Here is a 15,136-nt window from a genome sequence, read left to right on the forward strand (position 1 = left end):
CCAAACTGCTTTTAATTCCCTGAAATTTGAGGAAGCGCATGCCTCTTCTCTGTTCCAAAGACCTTGATGGAACCGAGAACCTAGATGGGCGCCCCAACCCGTCTGGGAGGCATCTGTGGTTATCGTAATCCACTGTTTCTGTGCAAACGATAGGCCCTTTGAGATGTTGCTTCTGTCTTTCCACCAGTTCAGTTGTCTCTGCACCCCTTCGGATAGGTGGAAGGCAGAGTCTAGATCTTCCAGTTTTCGTGTCCATTGGGAAAGAATGTCCCATTGTAATGGTTTTGATTCCGCTTTTGCCCAGGCTACTACCGGGATTGCAGAAGTGAGGAGGCCTAGTAACCTCATAGCATCCTTGATTGAGCTTAGGTTTTTTTGCAGCTTTGATACGTCTTTTAAAATCCTCATTTGTTTCTCTATTGGTAGAAAAAGAGAGAGGGACTATGATTCTACCTGAAGACCCAAGAATTCTAGACTCAGTGATGGAGTTCAGGATCCAACCGTGATCTTTCAAAACCTTCATCGCAATCTTGAGATGAAGTTTTAGCAGTTGTCTTGATTGGGCTTTCAGGAACCAATCGTCCAGGTATGGAACAATCGAGATACCTTTCAGACGTAAAACTGCTGTTATGGGTGCCAGGATCTTTGTAAAAACTCAAGGAGCTAAGGACAGGCCAAAGGGAAGAGCCTTGAATTGCAAATGGAGAATCCTTCGCTTTCTTGTTAGAACCGCAAATCTGAGAATCTTCCGGTTAGATTCTGAAACCGGTACATGGAGATAAGCATCTTTTAAATCTAACTTTGCCATGTAATCTCCCTTTTGTAAAATGTGCGTTACAGACAGAATACTTTCCATACGGAACTTCTGGTACGGTATGCAGGTGTTTACTTGTTTCAGGTCTAGGATCGGCCGAAAGGATCCATCTGGTTTTTGAACCAGGAAAAGGCATGAGTAAACTCCCTGAAATTCCCAACGTTTGGGTACCTTCTCTACCACATATTTTCTGAAAAGAAGAGCTTCTGTTAGGAGTGCCTCTGTTTTTACTCTTGAAGGATAGCTTAACAGTAGGAAGGCTGGACGTGGTCTTGATGAATCCATTCGTGGGCGAAGAACCGAAGGCGTCCTCCCACTCTTTTGGCGTCAAAACATCCTCTTTTTGTCTTGCCTGTTGGATTCCTGTCTAGACCACTGGCTGTTGTTTCCACCATGTTTTTGAAACCTGCGAAACGGCCCTTGGTAACGAAAGGACCGCTGACCCTTGTACTGAAATCTTTTATATCCCTGGGTTCTTGATTCCAGAGGTAGGGCTTTCTTTGCTTCCAACATCTGCCTAATGTCTTCCAATGGAGTACCAAAAAGTTTGTTCCTCTCAAAGGGTAATTCACATAAGGCTGCCTTAGACGCTGAATCAGCTGTCCATGTTCGTAGCCAAAGCGCTCTTCTGGCTACTGACGACAACCCCATAATTCTTGCTGATAAACGAAGAAACTCAGAGGCATCCGAAAGGAAATCATTGGATAGTTTCAGTAGGAACATGAGATGGGAAGGATCTGTATCGGATTTTCCCATAAGGGAATCTTCCAGGGCTTGTAGCCAAACGCTCTGAGCTCTGAGAACCGCTGAACCTGCAATTTCAGCTCTGCACTGATATCCTGCGGCCTGGAATATTCTTCTACATGAAGTTTCGGCTCGTTTGTCCATTGGGTCTTTAAGTCCTGAGACTTCGCCAATGGGTATAGTGGTTTTCTTTGACAGTTGGGAAATCTGAACATCCACTTAAGGAAGATCTTCCCATTTTTCTTCAGACTGTAGCTTGAACAGCAGTTTAAAATGCTTTGAAATAAACGCACGTCTTTCAGGATTCTTCCATTCTCTATAAAGGAGATCCAAGGTTTTAGGAGACATTGGGAAACCTTTAACCTTACCCTTGGTAGGTTCTTGTACAGCCGTCGTCACTTCTTTAAGAAATTTCTTCAGCTCTTCTGGTGGAAAGCCCTCCTCCACACTTTAAGCCAGGCTGGAAAAATCCGAAGGTGAAGACAAAGAGCATTCTCCTGAAGAGACGTCAGACACAGAAGGAGATCTATTTCTCCTACGTTTTGTAGGCAGTTTCTCTTGAATAGCTGGTTCTTTTTTCACAGCATCTTTAAAAGATTCAAATGTCTGGGACAAATTTTCCTGAAACCAGCCCAGGAAGGATGCCATATCAGTCTGCTCTGGCTTTTTCTAGCAATTCTGTTGAGCACTGATTGCATGTCTTTTTTGCGACATCCGTAGAGGTACCGCACATTCCAGACAACATAAGTGCTTAGATTTGCTTGTAGCTTTTTTCGGCACAGATGCTGACATCTTGTCTTTATCTGTCTTATCTGGAGATATAGGACTGGACATATCTGTGGAAAAAACACCAGAATAAAATAATTCTAGGAGCATGCATAATGAAAGGTGAAAAGGAGAGTTTAAAGAGTTAAATCTCACCTCAAATCACCTAAGATCCGTGTAGGAGGGCTGGTGACATGGAGAACCAACCAAGGAGGACCGCCCACGAACTCACAGAAATACCACAAATAGCAAGTACCCGGTCGCGTTCCGTAACCGCCCGGGGTGCTATCGGGCACTCACCTCCCGGTCAACAACCTGTGCTGACCGCACCAATTCTCCACCTGCACTGTGGGGAACCTGTCCGACCCGTTGCCGGGACAAGAAGAACTGGTATGAGACTCTGGCTTGCAGATTATATGGAGGCAGCAGGCGGAGCACAGCAATTAAATCCTAAGAAGGGGGAGCTGCTTGTCCAGAACCATAAGGAACATCCCACTTGTAAGTACTGCCACTATACGAAGGGAAAAAATAAATAAACATGTTAAGGTAACAGTAGATTTGTGTAGAAATAGTTTCATTTTTTAAAATGGTAAATGTACAGAATATCGGTAAGTTATCGGCTATCGGCCTGAAAGTTCACAGATTATCGGTATTGGCTCTAAAAAAAAAAAAAAAAAAAAAAAATCGCTATCGGTCAATCCCTAGAAGCTATGATCATGAGGCTGACGCTCCAATATCTTGGCCATATAATGAGACGGCACGATTCTCTAGAGAAAACTCTGATGCTGGGAAAGATTGAAGGCACACGAAGAAGGGGACAACAGACTGAGATGGATAGATGAGGTCACTGAAGCCACAAACATGACGTTGTTGGAGTTCAGAGGGGCAGTGACTGACAGATGTACCTAGTGTGCTATGGACCATATGGTCACTGAGAGTCGAACACGACTGATCGACTAAACACACACACACACACACACACACCCCATTTTCACCTGCATATGTTCTAATCACTGGGTATTGCCACAAGGTTGGTTGGCCACTAGCTTGCTTGGCTGGATCCAAAAGTACCACAGGATTTTAGCGCTGTCATTCTCAACTACCCTTTGTGGTTATCTCCCATTTGGAATTCGGCACATCCAGTCCATATTTTGTGCAGGAATTTCGGTACACAATCCCACAATTTGATTGTGTCTCAGTATAAGCTAACATTGGGTCCCTGCTAGCATCCTGCAACCGGTCACTTGTGTTGGATTGTTTTAGAGGCCTCTCTGTATAGTCTGCACCTAGTGTCTTGTCAGATGTGGTGTGGTAAACTCCCGCTTTTATTGATCTGGTGCCTAATGCCTGTGATTTGTTCCTGAATGCAGTCTTTCAGTTCTGCATTTTCCAACCACTGGTAGGATTTTGTAATGTGAGCCACATCTGCCATCTGCCAGAGGTACACTCCATGGAGAAATTTGTCTGTCCATTCAATATACATAAATTATTTTATTATAGTTCTATTATTGTAAGGAGCACATACATAACCTGTATACAACCCAATATATATATTAAAAAAAAGTTAAGTTCTATGTATGGCTTTGTGAACTTTGCAAACAACCAGACAAAATGGTTGTGATACATCCTACTATACCTTAAAGAAAATTTTCCACTATCTTGTTTGATTCAAATGATATTTTAAAAAAAATATGTATTATCACTTCAAAAGGGAGAAAAATGCCCGACTCAAGGGTCCTCTGCTTATTTTTTTACATTCATATTTGATCAGTCTTGTTTCATATTAGTTAGCATTAAGAACCAATCATGTAAGCGGAGCTGCTAGTGACCTACTGGATGGTTGCTATAGGAACACTGCTTTCTACGTTACATGTTATGCATTTTAAGTGCCCTCTCTTCATAAGCTACTAGGATGTGGGTTTACTTTGTCCTCTGTAACTGACAAAGGCAGAAACAGAATACAACTTGCTAAAATTAAATATTGAGAAGGCATTAATGACCTGACATTTAATAAAAATTCCAACACTAACAGAAGAGTATAATCATAGTAAGGGGAGGGTGTAAATTTTTCTGTGCAGATATGTAATCGTGCACTAAAAGGAGAAACTTTGAAGAATATTTTTACACTTAAAAGCATACAGTCATGAGAGTTTATGAAACCTTCAGATTCAGCATTTATCTAACCTTGCAAACATACATTGGGAGCCACCTCTAAATCTAAATGCAATAACTTTACTTCAAACTGGCCAGTTTCCCCTTAAACAAAACGAATATTTATGACAGTAGAACCCATTATAATCCTGTACATTCAACATTAATAGACAATACATAATTAGGCACCTAGAGTCAGCCAATCTGATCTCGATTAATTATGGTAAGGAATACCATCTGCTCCTGTTCGTGCAAACATCTATAGTCAGGACTATTCTTTGTACAGTCCTACAAATGAACAGCCCAGCATAGATTTCATTTCCAACACTACTACTCGCCACAGCAAGGCTTGAGAATTGAGGGGACATTTAAAGGGACACTTTAGTCCCCAAAACAACTATAGCTGAAGTTAGATGTTCTGCAGTGTACAGTATGTCCCTGCAGGCATTTTCATGTAAACACAGTCTTTTCAGAGAAAAGGCAGTGTCTGCATTGCTGCCTAGGGACACCCTCAGTGGCAATTTCAGCTACTGGAGGTGCTTCCTAGGGCAGCACTGACGTTCAACGTCTCCACGCTCTGCATTGAGTCACTGAACTTTTCCCATATAGATACAGTGATTCAATGAATTGGTCAGTGCAGTGTTTGGCTCTGCCCAACCCCATTGGCTGAGATCATCAGAATTGATTACCTCAACCAATCCAATGCTTTCCCATGCTAATCTTAGCCAAGAAGGCGAAGCAGAGTTCAGCACCCGCAGACCTGTGCAGTGCTGGAAAAAAAATGTGAGTTTTACCCTATTTAAATGGAGACGGGGCTGTCACCTAAATAGTGTTTTGAACATATTTGTATTTCTGATCTGTAGTGTTCCTTTAACAGGTGAATTCTTAGCCCTGACTATTGTTACTAAAATAAGTTTTTCTTAATTCTGTAACTTTTCCCTATGCCGTCTCATAGAAGAAGAAAAAAAATAAAAAAGCCAACACAAAAACACTAAATAAAGGTAGGGGTCTTGGCACTTTAAAATGCAAAATATTTTCTTCATCCTAAATATATGAAAATACCTCAAAAGAGTTTGCAGCTACTAACAATACGCATAGGTTCCAGGTCTTTTATACATTTATTCCCAAAAATAAAGCTATCCAAAGTAAATGTTTAAATATACATAAATACACACTTATGCACAATAGGAATAAACACATGATCCTAAAATTATATTTGTGATGTCACCCAGTTAATTTTTGTAGGTACCTTGAAATTTCTCTAAAATGGTGGGGGGGGGGGGGGGGGGGGAGGGAATGACATTCTATTTCAGGGCTTGTTTGACTGAAAGGTACTTTAATCTGGAAAATTGTCCAAAACTTGACTATTCTTACCATGTTCCCCAAAAAATACGGCTGGATCTTATATTAATTTTGCACCCGAAAAACGTACTAGGAACTCCCCCGAACATAGACCAATTCACTAGGGCATGGAATCCTGCAAATCTATGTTCGGGAAAACTTCCCTGAACATATATGTTAGCGAACGACTAGGGTTTATTTTCAGAGAAGGGCTTATATTCAGGGAAACACTGTATTACATGAGCAATATCAACTATGACCTGAACTGTAAGACATATTTCAGATACATCAAAGCACTTGAAATGTGTACTTTGAACTCAAAGTTAAAGGAACACTCCAGATGCCCAACGCACTGGATCTTGCAGAAAAACGAACTCTTCTCCCCCCCTATTTCCCAAGAATTGAAGATTTCGATAGAAATTGACACTTTTCTAAACTGACTAGTTACACCCCCTGGCTTTTTAAGCCAATAGCAGGTCATTTTACTTCCTGGTTTGGTTAGCTCAATGGAGCTAAAAATCAGACAGTAATTGCTCAAAGCACCTGCCTTGCAAAGACATCTCATTGAGCTGCATAGGAGAGTCTGTGATTGGACAGCCACAGAAAGTCTGGGTGGGGTTAGAAGGGGAGGGTTTGCAGAGTCAGCAGACAAGAAAACTGCAGGTTTTGAAAGCGTTTTTTAGCTATACACCTAATGCATGCATGCTTTATTTGGAATATATGTACTAAACAGTGATTTGAATTTATTTTTTATTTGAGCAGAGGAGTGTCCCTTTAGGCAACTTAAATTTTCAGAAATGTTTTTGAAAACTGTCGTACTTCTAGGTCAGTAGTTCCATCCAGATTCCCAGAGGTGATTAGATTGGAAGAATTTGTACAAAAATAGGTTTATATTTTGTTTTGTCAGCTTTGGAATACACGTATAACCACTCATAAAACCGTTTTGTATTACATCAACATAAAATAACAGGTACATACTATAAAAGTTTTTCTTGGAGTGGCATCCTAAGGAGAATTAAAGGGGATGAAAAAATGTACAACTTGTAGCATATAATAAACAGTTGCCTGTAGGTATGTGTGTGTCCAGTTTATTTTTACTTTGCTGCCTTCTCCCAATGATACTTGAGAAAATAATTCCCTTTAAAATAAAATCTTGAGACTTCGCTAGGAGATTGTAGAGATTTGTTTCATTTCTGCATGAATGCAAATATTTCTTATGATGTTCAATTTTATCAAGTGCAGACACGTCACCTGCTTACTCACCAACTATAGAATAATTTCAAAGTGTGGTTTAATTGTAGATTAAGTACCGCAAAGGAAAATAAAAAGCCCAGTAAAGTTTATACACACACGCGCCTGCTTACTTGTTACAGTGAGCTGCACTGACTGCTACCCTGCAGGCTTTTAAAGTATAGGCTGGTCATAGCTGCTATATTCTACATGATATTTATTCATCGATTGTAGCCATCACAGGTATTCACACTTTCAAGTCTAACATCATTATAGACAGTGTGGAGCAACAGATCAAGAGCAGAGTTATTATTGGGCACTTTTTAATCTGCTTTTCCCTGCTGGTTACATGACTGAGAAGTGTATGTAATTAATGATGGCAAGGTGCACATATCTACCGTATCTTTATTTTGTTACAACTCCTGAGTGGAATATCTTCCACTGCATTATGACCAAACAGTATAAACGCCATGCAAATGCATTTGTTTTGATCTATTGATGTAGCTACTACCGCGTATGTGAACACAGTCTGCAATGGCAGGTGGCTCCAGAGTGCCAGTATAATGTTTTCACTACAGCAGACATAAAAATGCAGCTCAGATTAAGATTCAGCCTTGCTGTTTTCACTGTTGAGGTGGGAATTTCCTTTATTTTATTTAGATTTAGTTTTTCCAATGAATCTGTTGTGTCAATGAGCATGTTAATCAAGCCAATAAGATCAGATTTTAGAAATCTTTTCTTGTAGAATTTCCAGAAGTGAGAACAAGGCCAGAAATAAATAACTGAAAGGGAAAATGTTACTCCAATCTGAAGACAGAAAAATGCATTTACTGAACCTAGAATAGGTACAGAATGTAAAGGGTCTGTCTGAGCATCATAGCTATTACACTGCATTGTACTGGTTAAGGTGCTAGCACACAGTCGAGCAACCTTCGGCACTCCAGACGCTGAGTACTAGCAAAGCATCAGTGTAGATTTAGTTCTCAACATTTGAAGTTCGGAAGGTTGCTAGCTCCCTGTGCTTGAAAACAGTGAGTTTTGACAATTGTTGATAAACTAAAGATGTAGTGATATCTAGTGATATCCTTTCTTTATGTCTCACTTTGTGACCTCTCCATCTGACTCATGTTGCTTTGTAGTTCAAATCAGTGCAGTCAGTGACTGGGCCATATACACACACATTTGACGAGGAAGTGTATCTCTCAATTGAGGAGGCGTGCCCAAAGAAGCAGATTAACGGTGCAGAATTCTGCATAGCGTTTATTTTTTGTGCAAAAAGTTTAAAAATATTTCAGCATGCAACAAATTATAACATCATGAGTTCAAAGCCTATCAAACGGATTAAACTTCAATTGGTGCCCAGTATCCTTTAACACCTAAGCACATTCAACTAAGAGACCACTATATTAGAGCATAGAACAGTGAAATACAATGGACTTTCACAAGCAATGTAACACTAGAAATGTCTTGTAAACCTTTTTTTTTTTTTTTTTGGCAAGCTCCTTTACACTGAAATATATTTAATACAGATACAAGAACAGGAATGACAATACAGGAAGTCAGTCAGTAGAGCAGTGTGCCATGTAATCGGCACATAATCCACATCAAGCTTCTGTTTAACGGACATGCTTTAAAGAAGAGTTTGCTGGTTACAATGCTGAGGTTTAGATGCTGTGCATATCACAAGTTGTTATCAAAGACATGGGCAACCTGGCGGTCCAACTTAAAAGAGAACAAAATACAGGAAGAACAGAGCAGATAACCAACGGCATGCCACACAACAGCAGGAAATGGGCAGATACCAGCAAATGGGGGGAGGAGGGGAGGATTTGTAAAAGAAAACTAAATGAAATGAGAGAGGGTAGGGGGAAAGACAAGTGGAGGGAGATAGTGCTTCATTTGAGCATTGATCTTAATTAGTATATTGACCCAAGGAATAACAAGAGAGACTATATAAACTTTGCTGCCAGTCTATGGAAACGAAAACCATCTCCTCGACCCTAGAAATCTAATTGTGAAACATGGAAATGGTTCTTTAACCACAGAAAATAATTATGAGACTCCTGGCAGCCTTCACAAAGAGAGCCAGACGGGACATACAGTAGGCTTTAGGAGATCAGGAGACCGAGCTTGGTGAGTTTGCCAATGCACTGCAAAATAGTCTGCTTTCTTACACTAAAGTATGTAAAAAATTAATGAAAGCACTTGGGGGGGAAAAAAGCTACAAATGTATAAAATTCTAAAGTCGTCATGTTTTAGGAGACAACAAAGGAATTACAGAGTATTCTTTATACATCTACAAACTTAAAAAGTCATTCTACAGATTGTGGCTAATTATTTTATTATTTATTCCGTATCGCTGTACAATGCGCTGCAAAACATAACCAATATCAGGTCTTAATATTTCAAGTCCCACACTACTATCCAAACCTTAAATGTTACTTGCCACTACAAGCCTGGAGATTCTATGGCAAACTTACAGGAGTTCATTTCTACTTAACAATGGCAGTAGAAATTGTTACAAGTTATGAAATACAATGGATACAACGATATTTATAATTAATCTCAGTCCTAGATAAAAGACCACTAAAACCACGCATTTTCACCAAAAGCAGCATGTAGTTCTTGACAATACAAACTGTGGATAATCAATTGCCAAGGACATCTGTTTTGTAAACCGTTTTGAAAACAAATGGAACATTTGGTGCTAATCTTGAAATATAGTAGGTCTTAGAAATGAAGGCAGCAAATTAAGATCTTATGAGGATATTTAAAAAAAAAAAAGAAAAATAAATGAGTTGTATATTACCTTGTGCAAGAATAAGGCCCTTTAAATGGTAGATCTGCAAGAATATAAAGAAAAGTATAAATAAAGAAGTCATGTAATATATTCTTTTGGATCATATATTTATTTATAAAAATATTTTACCAGGAAAGATACATTGAGATTTCTCTCGTTTTCCTGTGTTCACAAAACATTGCGTTGATACAATAGGGTACAATAAAATACAAAAATAATATTAATACACAATATATACAAAATTTAACATAGAACAGGTAGGAACTATATAATCAACCACGACAGGTGCATTCTGTTTTGAGATATGTAGAGAGGGATCTCTTAAAGGATTTTAGGCTTGGGGAAGATTTCAAAGTGAGCGGGAGGTCGGTTTCATATATATTGGTTATACAAGGTTAAAAAAAAAGATACATTTCATTAAACAAAGCAAGCAGCCTGTTACTTAACATTTACATATAAAAAAAAAAAAAACAATTGGCTTTAAGTAAAATTAGTATTACCAATTTCCAGTTTGTACTGTTGTGGATAGGTGTTTCTTTAAAGTAGTGGTTCTCAAACCAGTCCTCAAGACCCACCAACAGTCCAGGCTTTGTTAGTATCCCCATTGGAATAAAACAGGGAAATATATAAATCCTGGACTGTTGGTTGGCCATGAGGACTGGTTTGAGAACCACTGCGTTTAAAGGGACACGAAGGTTACTAGAACTACAGCTTAATGTAGTGGTTCTTGTGTCTATAGCCTGTCCCTGCAAGCTTTCCAATGTAAACATTGCCTTTTCAATGCATCTCTATTAAAGTTGACCGATTGGTGCAGCGTTTTGCCACGCATGTGGGAAAGCATTGGATTGGCTGAAATCATCAAGACTGCTGATCTCAGCCATGGAGGCTGGCCCAACTGCAGCAAGACCGGTGTGGACCTCCATAGACCTCTCTGCTGTACTCTACCATCGGCGATGTGACTTTCAGGATTTTTTGCAAATTATACAAAGTCCCCAGGCATGCACAGTGCCACTTTGTCTTACAGAAACATAATCCAATGATAAAAAAAAATAAAACATTTAAAGCATAAAATAAAAAAAACTCAAGTGGACCAGTCATTTTCCATAAATGTAATGTAATGTGTAGGACAAGCAACAGTATGTAATGTATGTTGAGTCATAACCTGCCTGCCATGCAAGTAAATTAGAAATTAAAAAGGTCATCGCTCAATGAAAGAGACCCTGTAATGACAAAATAAGTACCAATATCAATATGACAATTTCTAAAAAGCAAAACTACAACTGAAGGAGACAAAGTAAACTGCCAAACAAATACACCGGCTGGCTATGTCACAGGTTTACCAATAGTTTGGCATTAGGTGTGCTTATCCCTTTCAAATGCAAACAGAGATGGGTTCGGCCATTCAAATTGCATTGTCTTGGCAGGTATGTAGTGTAACCAACCAAAGGGAACTTAAAGACCATCATCCTCACAGGGCAAGAGTATCGCAGAAAACACACACACACACACACACACACACACACACACACACAAAAAGTACCCCCCCAAAACATTAAAATTCAACCCAAAAGCCGTAAAGAACAACCAACCCCCCCTTAGAAAAATTACTTTTGAGCATCATGCTAATATCCAATAGGACTTTGACAAAAACCCCTTAGGCACAGACTAGAGAAACAGAGTTTCCATTAAAGCGTATATAGCCATAATACGTTTCCCTCAAAATATTTAAATACAGTAGTACTGCGGTTTCAGTGAGCACAAATAGCCTAAAACGTGAAGCAAAAAAATTAAACGACCCGGTCCCTAAAATATGTGCATCCGGTCTACTGTAAATAAATCGCATCCGCGACCTACCAACTTACTCCTAAACCGTTAACTCATTAACCACGTTTCTTAAACATTACCAGAACAGAATGCAGACTAAAAATTAAAATAACCATGTTAATGATGCTATATTCTGTATGCGTGTCCCCATAAAGAACAGATGTGTGAAAGATACCCAGATCAGATAGTTTCTACGTATAACTCGATAACAGCCGATTGTTAGAAGTGCCTGGTGTGAGAATAAATGATTTGCACTGTATACAACCGAAGTAACACCCATTGCTTCATGGTATTGCTTAGGATTCTCTGCTGGCAAGCATCCAGCTGGCTTGTTGTCTGACAATTACAAAAACAGCTGATAAAGGTGAGCAATAATCTAAGCAATGCTAGAAGCTTCAAAAGTTTCTTGGGCAATTTCTGAATTTACTGCTCTTTGCAAGCTTCTAGGTGATTAAATTGGTAAGACTAAACAAAATTATTCAGACCCACTTATTGTGCAAACATTTCAAAAGCGCACTAATTACAATACAAATCATGTACGGTTTAACCCTGAGCTCCAGGGAGGCTAGTATCGTTTAACAGCTTAATCTACATCAGCATTATATTTTCAGTGCAGATCTCTTAATGTAGCTTACTTTGCACAAATCATTCACAAACAGCCTTTAATTGCTTATGGCTGAACAGAACGTGTCCTGAAAGTTATTCCTGGAAGCAGATGTCAAATTGTATTAATTACAAGATTGGTGTTATAAAGATCTTTTTAGCAGATCAGTGATGTTTGCCAATGGTTAAATGAAGCCAAATACAAGAGGCATGGACCACATGCTCAACTTGATTGATTTCAAAAAAATAATGTAGCAGTTCATCACTTCCAGACACATTAGATGTGATCTATAGCGTATTGCATAACTTTATTTAAAAATAGCCTCATAGTCAAATGATCGAATAGTTTATGATCTGCAGAGGGTCCTGCACTCAGAAGTGCATCATGTCTATAGTGAATAGAGTTGGCTTTAGAGACTCAGTAAGGTTGTTTATGCTTATGTTTATGTTGGGAAATGGACAAGCCATCCAACCCAGTTAGCTGATTATTTTGTTTAGTTAGTGCTCAGAAGAGCAAGGCTTTTGTTTTGTATATTTTTGTTACCTTTATACCTTACTGTGCATTTATTTTGGAGCCACAATAAAAGAGCAAGTCCTTTTACCTCATCCAGCGTGTGACGTGTCTCTAAAGCCTGAAAAGACTGTGTAACACCCCAATCCCAGGACAAGGTACCAAGGGAAAGGAGTACTTTTGTCACAATATATATAGCCAACTCCTTGGTTTTGCACCCCTCCCTGTCACAGGTGCCTCATCCCAGGGCCCTACTTAGCCTTGTACTGCAGAGAGCCCCAGATGATTTTCCCCCCCCCCCAAAGTAAGTGAGTTAATATCATAAGAGCAGACATTAGGCTGTTAATGTAGGACCTGCCAATGATGGGGTACATTGACGTTGTGGCAGGCTTAAGCAATGTATGATCATATAATGTAACTAAACCCCCATTATTTTTGCCTAGATTAGGTGTTTTTAAAAAAAAAAAAAAAAAAAAAAAAGAATCTTTCAACATTGAAGTGGATGTTTAGTGCGTTGAGTGCGCGTGTCAAGGACAGTCAGCGAATTCATCCAAGTGTGATAGTTAACCAAGATTTGGTTGCACCCAAAATGGATATAAAATAATCAAAATAAAATAGAAACCTAGAACACAACTTTGGCTTTTCACGTGCAAAATTAGCTTTTGTTTTTACTATTTCTACATAAAACGAGCCTTGAATGTCTTGATGTCTGAAATAAGTTAGCTTGCTCCTAAATGAATTACAAACTGTCTCTGTATTTGTTAAATGTACACTTCACAGGCCAAATACAAATAAAAATCACTGTTTAGTAGATATACCTTCAATAAAAAACATGCACACACACTATGTATTTTTTTATATGGGGTTTATCTACAAATTACTTGTAAAAGCTGCATATCTTTGTCCCCCGGAGGCATAACCACCTACCAAAGTTTGTTGTGGAGGTTAACTGCCAGAGATGATAAATGCTTGTGAAGAGCTTCAGCATTTCAGCCAATCAGGTCATCAGGGCAGCCGTGTGAGTCCTGATTACCTCAGATATGGAGGATACCTATACTTGAGGCAGCCCCACTGACATTAGAAGTCTCCATAAGAGAGCTTTCCTTGCCTTCGACCCATCTCCTTCTGTGGAGTTACTCATAAAAAGCAAAATAAGGAAAAGAAGCCTGATTTATTTCGCCAGTTCCTCATTCGAGGATCATTTCTCTGCTCCTTCTTCCCATCATATGCGTTTGAGTAAGCAGAAAAGTAAAGGGACAAGAACCTATAAGGGGAAAGAGTGTGTTTTCCTAGTTTGAGCACCAGATGATCCTTTAAGGGGAAAAAGGACAAATGGAGTCTCCTCCATGTTCCAGGGCATTTGCTCATCCATCCTCCCAAAGCTGGTCTAGTTCTAGACTCTATCCACCAGAAATAGATTGGGAGTCTGAAGAGGTGGTCTGTTCAGCAGCTTCTACTGAGCGAGGGAAGCTTAGCAATGTACAGATGGCTGGAGTAAGTCTACTGGGAAACTCGCTCGTCCAAATTATTTCACTCCAGATGGGCCACGAAGCATGATTCTGAGGTCAGAGATTTTGCCAGACTAGCCTTATATCCCCTTTATTTAATGAGGATGATCTTTTCAGGAACCACATCGGTATCCCAGACATCCAGGCTTTAATGGCTTCTGAGGTAAATCCTGCTCTGTTATCCATCTATAGATCCCACAAACCAGACTTGTCCGAATATTTAGTTTAAAATGGCCAATGCTGTGGGCTCTCCATTACTGATGCTACATAAAGCCAAAGGAGAAGGCACTGCCTAGGAACCCTCTGCATCCTCTTGTTGGCATTATTAAAGGCTTCCAGCAGAGCTGCACTAATCATTGGCCAATCCTTTAATTATAGCACAAACTTATGCAGAACCAGTTTGCTTCATGTAGCGGAAAGGTCTGATTTATCCCCTAAATTCCACGAGTTCCCCAATTTGGAGGATTCTTCTTTTTCGGCTCCTACTTTATCCTTCCTGAAGTCAAAAAGTAATTTCCAGGCTACAAGAAGCCCCTTTGGACAGAGGGTGCCTCTTTCATCAAGAGAAAAAGGTTTATCAGATTGTCCAGGCTAAGTACATACATTTTTTTCTGCATAAAGTTAGACCTAAAATACACCTTCCATTCAGTTCCCATAGCCAAGAAACACAGGTGTTTCCTTGGGTTTCTATGAAAAGTAAATGTTTGGGAGTGTACTGTTATGGTGTTTAGCCTACCCAATTCACCATACACATTCTACAAAATTATGAAATCTATTACAGCCCATGACAGACTAAGAGGCTTCAGACGATTGTGAAACTCCCCTTTCCAAATGAGTTTGCCACA

General features: G+C 39.5%; 1 protein-coding gene and 1 long non-coding RNA gene across 5 annotated transcripts in view; one reads left to right on the forward strand and one right to left on the reverse strand.

Moving 5' to 3' along the window:
• Window positions 1-15,136, forward strand: part of LOC134586612 (uncharacterized) — an 880,984-nt gene that overhangs the window by 371,764 nt on the left and 494,084 nt on the right. The window lies entirely within an intron of this gene.
• STAG1 (STAG1 cohesin complex component) overlaps window positions 1-15,136 on the reverse strand; it is a 127,322-nt gene that overhangs the window by 92,095 nt on the left and 20,091 nt on the right. For 3 of the 4 annotated variants that reach the window (XM_063442237.1, XM_063442235.1, XM_063442238.1), the window contains exon 2: window positions 9,855-9,888. The exons of the other annotated variant lie outside the window; for it this stretch is intronic. The gene's annotated coding sequence lies outside the window, so the exon portion shown is untranslated. The remainder of the gene's footprint in view (window positions 1-9,854; window positions 9,889-15,136) is intronic. 4 annotated transcript variants of the gene reach the window in all.

The sequence above is a fragment of the Pelobates fuscus genome, chromosome 2 (assembly GCF_036172605.1).
Source record: "Pelobates fuscus isolate aPelFus1 chromosome 2, aPelFus1.pri, whole genome shotgun sequence".
Classification (NCBI taxonomy): Eukaryota; Metazoa; Chordata; class Amphibia; order Anura; family Pelobatidae; genus Pelobates; species Pelobates fuscus.